The sequence below is a fragment of the Nanorana parkeri genome, unplaced genomic scaffold (genome assembly GCF_000935625.1).
Source record: "Nanorana parkeri isolate BGI_ZX_2015 unplaced genomic scaffold, ASM93562v1 scaffold98, whole genome shotgun sequence".
Classification (NCBI taxonomy): Eukaryota; Metazoa; Chordata; class Amphibia; order Anura; family Dicroglossidae; genus Nanorana; species Nanorana parkeri.
The window spans coordinates 1,156,967-1,163,880 of record NW_017306366.1 but is presented as its reverse complement, the minus strand read 5'-3'; the positions used below and the strand labels follow the sequence as shown (position 1 = coordinate 1,163,880).

General features: G+C 42.9%; 1 protein-coding gene across 1 annotated transcript in view; it reads left to right on the top strand.

The window, feature by feature from the left end:
• MAP2K1 (mitogen-activated protein kinase kinase 1) overlaps positions 1-6,914 on the top strand; it is a 34,400-nt gene that overhangs the window by 9,970 nt on the left and 17,516 nt on the right. The window lies entirely within an intron of this gene.

The following is a 6,914-nucleotide window of genomic DNA, read 5'->3' as shown; positions in this document are numbered from 1 at the left end:
TTAAACTGCTTGCATTGCAAAATCAAAGTTAAAAGATGCAAATACAATGTATTGTGTCAAACGCCAAAGACTTGTTTGAGCCAAATAACATGTGCTGGAAAGTATGCACAAGGAGTTTATTGTAGGCATTATAAAAGAATAAAGCACTACATATTAACATGAGATCATGAACAGAATAATATAGTGTATGAGTGCCAGCTAACCAAATACCTATAACGTAATGAACAGAGGCAGAAGCGATCGCCGTGATGAGAAACCGGAATCTAGTATCTAGAAGAATAAAGATGTGAAACATAGGAGATGCTCAGTCTGTTCAGGGGGACACCTTATCAAAAGGCATGCGCATACACAGCAAATCAGTTAGTTGGGTTTGCGCCAGTAGTTCTCCACACCGGGCTTTCTGGGGCAAAAACAGTTGAAGATTAACCCTTTTACTGCCAGAGCCAGGGTTTTTTGTTTGTTTTTTGCACATGTTATAATCCACATTTTAAGCCTGAAAATGACTTGAACCCCCTTCCAGAGTTATATATTTCCTGAAAGCAGAGACCATGTAAAAAAACATGGTGGCAGTGGCAAATTTGTATGTTGAATGATATTAGCCCAACTCTCTAATTGTTTTGTAACATATAAAAGATGAGGGTGTGGCGAAGTAATAGATGCCCAACATGCGAAGCTTAAAAATTGTGTGCAACCATGAAAACAGCGGAAAATATACGGTACCTCAAATTGTTCATAGGTGACGATTTTAAAAGCCTGTACATGTCATCAGTTTAGAGAATTGGCCCTAGAATTATTGCGCTTACTCTGGCGCACGTGGCGATGCTAACATTGCTTTTGTACGTAGGCACACCAGGCGCCTGTCTGCATCAGAATGTGCATGTTCGAGGGGACGGGGGACTTTAAACAAGCTGATCAAGCACAGATTGCTCATGCTTGATCAGCTCAGAAACTGGAAGAGATATAATAAACGTCACTTCCGGTTTCAAGTCGGACAGGGGGCACACACTTACTGGCGCCAGGGATCAAGTGGCTTTTCTAGCAACCAGAATTTCTTCCAGTGTAAAACTGGCCATACACTTTACAACCATCGCAAGACTTCCGTCTTGCGATGGTTGTAAGCTATTAAAAGCTCGTACTATCTGCCCATCTTGGACAGGCAGATCGTACTTGCGATCATCGCAGCCCACCCCGCTGAGGGAGGGCTTCCGATGACTGTAATGCTGAGCGGGCAGTATGCATTGCGCACACCGGCCCGTGCGGCGTTTGTCTTACGAGCAGGCCACAAACCCGCCGAAAATCTTACGATTTTCGGCTGGTTTTCAAACATGTTCGTAAGACAAACGACGTGCGACCGTACAGTAGAAACGGTTGCATGCCTTCCATACACCTTGTATGATAATCGGCAGGTGTATGGCCACCTGAAAGCTGACAGTCTGCTCGCTGCTGCTGATATATGTGGCAGTAAAAGGGTTTAAAAAAAAAAACCCTCCCAGACTGACCTCGCCTTATTCCTAAAAGCACTGCCGGACAAATCCCAGGAGCCAGGTGGCCAATGCTTCTTAAAAATAACAGCTAGCCCCTAACTTTTGAAGTTTTCTCTAGTTGTTGTCAATGTTGCTGGCTCCTAAAAAAAAAAAAAATGCTGCTGTCTCCTGGATTAGACAGACTGGCTTCTGAAATTAATTTGTCCACCTCTGCCTAAAAGTTAACCCATGTCCTTGGTTATTTATAATGCTTAGGGTATATTGTACTTAACCGTTTTTTATTGGGGTTGTAAAGACGCACCTTCATGCCCCAGGTGTGGTTGGAATTGAAGGCACATGGAGTCATTTTGTTATGGTGTTCTTCTAAAGTTCATAGATAATGGTAATTTGTTTCCCATGCCATGAACTCTTTATATTCCACAACACTAGCCGTGGACCTGAGGATTGGCCTTTTGGGTATTTTGCCTTGGGAATCAATTTTTAGAATCCTTTAATTCCCTTCATTATCAAATTAATGTTCATTGATAGAAAACTAATAGCAAAAATATGGTTCTCTCTACATTTCCTTATTGGCAGAATACATTTCTTCACTGCAGAGGGAAACGTTAGTCTACCAACATAGGGGATGTTCCAATAAATCTGGGCTGGAAAAATCCCAGGATCCAGGTCTCCAATGCGCCTTAAAAATGACAGCTGGTGCCTAAAGCTGGCCATACACCTAATAATAATAATAATAATAATAGATTTTTATTTTTTTCCTTTTTCTATCAGCCTATGGTCAGATCGAAAACATGCAACAGATTCATCCATTAATGCTAAACTGTGTGGATGGAGGAATCTCCCACTGGGCCAAGCGTTAGTATCTTGCTAGTCGGGCCCCACTGGCTGTCAAAATACCTGAACAATCTGATTGGATGTGGGCATTGTTTGGGTGTTCTGAGAGGCTGACCACCAAAATACTGAACCTTGGCCCAGTGGGAGATTCCTTCATCCACACAGTTTAGCGTAGATGGAGGAATCTTTGCACTCTTTCCATCTGACCATAGAAAATCTGCAGATAATCTCTAGGTGTATGGCCAGTAACTTTTTGGAGATTTTCTCTAGTTGTCTGTCTGTGGAGTTGGCTCCTAATAAATCCTGTTGGTTCCTTGATTGGACAGACTGGCTTCTAAATTTTATATTGGTTTGTCCACCCCTGCCTGCAATAAATTTCACCAAGTTTGGGATTGTGTTGGCTTTCCTCCCTTTTGTGCCCCTACAATTTTGACTGTGCCAGACCCTGCCTGATGCATGGGAAAAGTATTTCATTTTCTCTTACATTTGCTTTTGACATGCCACGGTGCTATAGGTGATCATGTGGCATTCATTTTATATTTCATGCATCAGCATTACCTGTTACTTTCATCTACAATTGCTCTGTTTCAAATGGGGCTACTCAAAAGACTTGGGTCTGATTCTGGGTTTAAAGCTCTATTCTTTCTCTTTACTTTATACTTCCTCTCTTTTATCTTCTACTTCCTCTATGTATAGTCTAGTACTAGTATAATAGATGTGTGTAAATAAATATCATTGTGAGCATTGCCTAGTGTGATTTGATGTAATGTTAATCTTTTTTTCTTTTTTACTGTTAACATTAGAAGTGCACCGAAATGAAAATCTCAAAACCGAAATGAAAAAAGTCAGGCCGAAAACCAAAAATTGTTTTTTTTTTCTAACCTTTTCCATTCTTCTAAATATTGTATTTTCTATAAACTTTTTACTGCTGGAGGCTTCGGGGAAATATTGGGGGTCTAAACAGGCCCCTGATATTTCCCTTTTAAAACAGAACAAGGGATTGAGAACACAGAGGCCTCAATCTTTTTTTTTTTTTCTGCAGCCCCTGTTATAAATGAACAGGAAGCCTCTATACTGAGTGTTCCCGTTCTTTCATAACTTGTGGCGATAGTATGTTTACTGTGTCCTTAATCCATTAATGAACAGGAAGTGATGTAGATCACTTCCTGTTCATAATTGGGGACACAGTAAACATACTCCTGTCCTCCAATTTTTTACAAACACTCAGCGATCACTGACTGCCTGTATCCGCTCTCCATCCTGACTTGCTGTCACAGGAGGCTGAGCGGGCGGTGCGGGGAGGAGAGATCGATTCTCCTCTGACAGCTGACTCCTCCCCCGCACCGCCGGCCCGGCCTCCTGTGACAGCTGTCTCTGCTCCCACACCGCCGCTCTCCTGATCTGTCATGGGAGGCTGAGCAGTGCGGTAGAAGAGATGTCGACCGCTCACATTGCTCGCCTGCCCCAAACCACTCGGCCTCCTGTGATAGTTTCTCTCCTCCCCGCTGGTCACTGCTATCTGAGGAGAGAAAGCAGGGATGCACCGCTATTTCGGCCGAAAGATGGCACTTTCGGCTATTTGCCAAAAGTGCTATTTTCGGCCAATATGTTCTGGTGGACAAAATTTCGGTGCATCCCTATTTACCTAGTTCCTGTTCCAATTAACAACAAAACGTTAACCCAAGATCTAACTGAATGTAAACCTGTACCAAGAAAATCTGTAGACTGTCATTGCTAACCTCGTATATTGAGAGTGCTAGTTGCCTGACATGCAAAGACTTCAGTACTTAGTCACTGATATGGATCCTGTATACTAATCAGTTGCTCAGTAGTAACACTGACTTTGCTTGCTGCATGTTTTGTTCTGGGTCAGTTATATATAGAAAGTATTGAGGTTGGAGACCACCAAGAAACTACCCTTTTTTAAAAAGGAAGTCAGAATTTGCAGCCACTGTGTATCTCTCAGCATCATTGGCATTAGAAGTGTAGGAATTCTGTTCCTGGCTTCCTTCTGCCTGGCTGTCTTGCATCAATACTTTGAGTCACAGGCCAGGAATATGGAATTTCTGAGTTAGATAAGTGTCAGAATTTCCCAACTCTAAAATTCAGATAACGGTCACAATTTCCAGAGTTAGGAAATCCTACAGATGAGATTTCCTAGGAAGGCTTTGAATATTATAGGAGAAAATATTCTGCAATGGAGAAAGAAATGGGCTCAGTGGAAGTATTGGGAGAAAAAAGTCCTGCACCCAGAGATGGGAAAGCAGTGCTGTGTACCTTTTTCATTTATGTTGGTCCGGGTTGGATCTGGTCAGACGGATCTGCTGTGGCACCTCTTGGCTGTGTAGTGGAGTTATAATGGTTAACATGTGTAATGAGAGATGACACTTCATGAATGTGCCAGGCTTGTGGTGCTACAAGGCTCGGTCCCCTTTTTCCATGCATGGAGATGTGGTTGTGCCTATAGCTGCCCTGCCATGGCGTATGTCTGAGGATGCCATATAAGTGACTTTTACTTTGAGGCTCCGTGCACATGAACACGCATCATGTTTAGTCGCGTGCAAGCTCATCCATTTCAATGTGCTGTTCTATGCACGATAAACACAGCAATGATGCTTGTGCAGAGCTAGGAGCTTCACACGTTTTATGACCTTGCCTTTTTGAGCATTTGTCATACATCAATGCATAGGCAAACTTTAGCGATGTCACATTGCACTCCTGACCAATATCCCAATATCCCCCTCCGAATTATTTAGATGGGTGGTGTAATGACCAGCGGATGAAATGGCATAGAACAAGAAGTCCCTCTTCAGACCTGAGAGTTTTGTCGCAAGCTGTAAAACGCCGAACAAAGGAAAAGTACACGAGCTTCTTTCGGGCAGATTACAGCACGTTTGGCCGCATAGACTTAAATGGAAGCGCATTTAAACGTGCAACACAATCGTTTTGCACATCTTTGTGTGCGTTTGCGCGCACATATCTTCAATCACAGCAATGCATTTTGACCTGCTCAATAAAATGCATGTCTTTGTCTATACGTGTCTAACGCGCGCAAACAATGCGAGGGAAAGGGGTACGTTTTATGCGCGGAAACACTGACGCCTAGGTGTGAATGGAGACTAAGGAGGTCACCAGCACCATGAAGTTCACTTTATCGGTCCGTCTTTCATTGTGATGCCATGTTTATCTGACGTCAATAACGACTGATCGATAAAGTGGAATTCGGTGTGCTGGTGACCTCGTAGGTAAAAAAAACACGCAGTTTGCCTGCTGTGTTTGGGATGCCGTTAACATGAAATAGCGCTGAAAGGGCATCACACCTTTTTCCTGCGTTGTGTGCATGTGCACAGCAAGTGTGAACGAAGGCTAAGGCCCCATTCACACTGAGCGATATCGCTCTCCAATGCATGGCAATGGGGCTCTGTCCGTCGCTGTCGCGGGTCGTGCGTCGCTACAGCAGTACTCTTTTTGGAGCGGATTTTGCCGCGATTCTAGTTTGCTCAATGCAACCATTTGCGCGATATCGACAAATCGCGTGACAAACGCGCGATTTGTGAATCGCTCAGTGTGAATGGGGCCTTAGAGGAATAGAAGGATGACAGTTGATAAATGTATCCTAAAGTTTGATACAATTTACCTTAGGTTTCTAGAGGTTTTACCTGTTGGCTGACATTTTCCTTTTAATATACTAAAGAGGAGGATATGTGAATTGCTCCATTTATTTGTAGGCATCTTATAAGGTTTTTACAGAGATCTACATGAATGTATTTGTGTGTATATACATACATGCATGCATACATACAGATATATCTGTATGTATGTAGCTTGTTGTTGTTGCGCTGGAGTTTTTTTACTTTTACCATAGGTAATACGTAAGAGCAGCAAGACGCATGTTAGAAACCGTGACAGCTGAAAGGCGGGAGGTGCTGTTGACTAGGGGGCTATGGTGTAAGGATGTACTTGTTATTTCCGGTTGCCTAGCAACAACCATTTCAATAGAGCAGAATCCTTATAAATAATACTCTGAAATTATCTCCCCTCCTACAGAACCCATTAACACTCGGCTGTCTGTACACATATGAGAAAAAATGATAATAAAAACAAAAAGACCTGAATTTTACTTTGGCCCAAGGACATGGTACATAGCTCACTGGGTAGTAGATGACACGTGTATTAAACAAACTAAAGATTAGAGAAAGAATTGTTTTTAGAGAGGTGGAGGATGCAGCTTTGAAGTCGGTGTATGCGAATGGATTTGACAGGATTGAGGGGGCGGATGCTGTGCCCACGCTGTACCCACTTTGCCTCACATATATGTGAAGGAGGATGGGGAGAGGAAAACATTCTCTGCGGCAAAACATTGCACTGTGATTAGCAAAGAGATACTCTGCAGAGGAACCGCCTACAGGTTTAAAAGGAAGTACGATGCAATGCGTGGCTGATAATGCACTGAGTAAGAATATATGAAGCGCTGGAGTTCTGTGACCATACGAAAGCAGGAAATCCCAACTGAGGGCTTTGCTACAGGTCATACAACTCTGAATTGGCTTCTTCTATTACTGAAAACTGCTTAGGGTTGAGGGGTTTTTGTGTTCC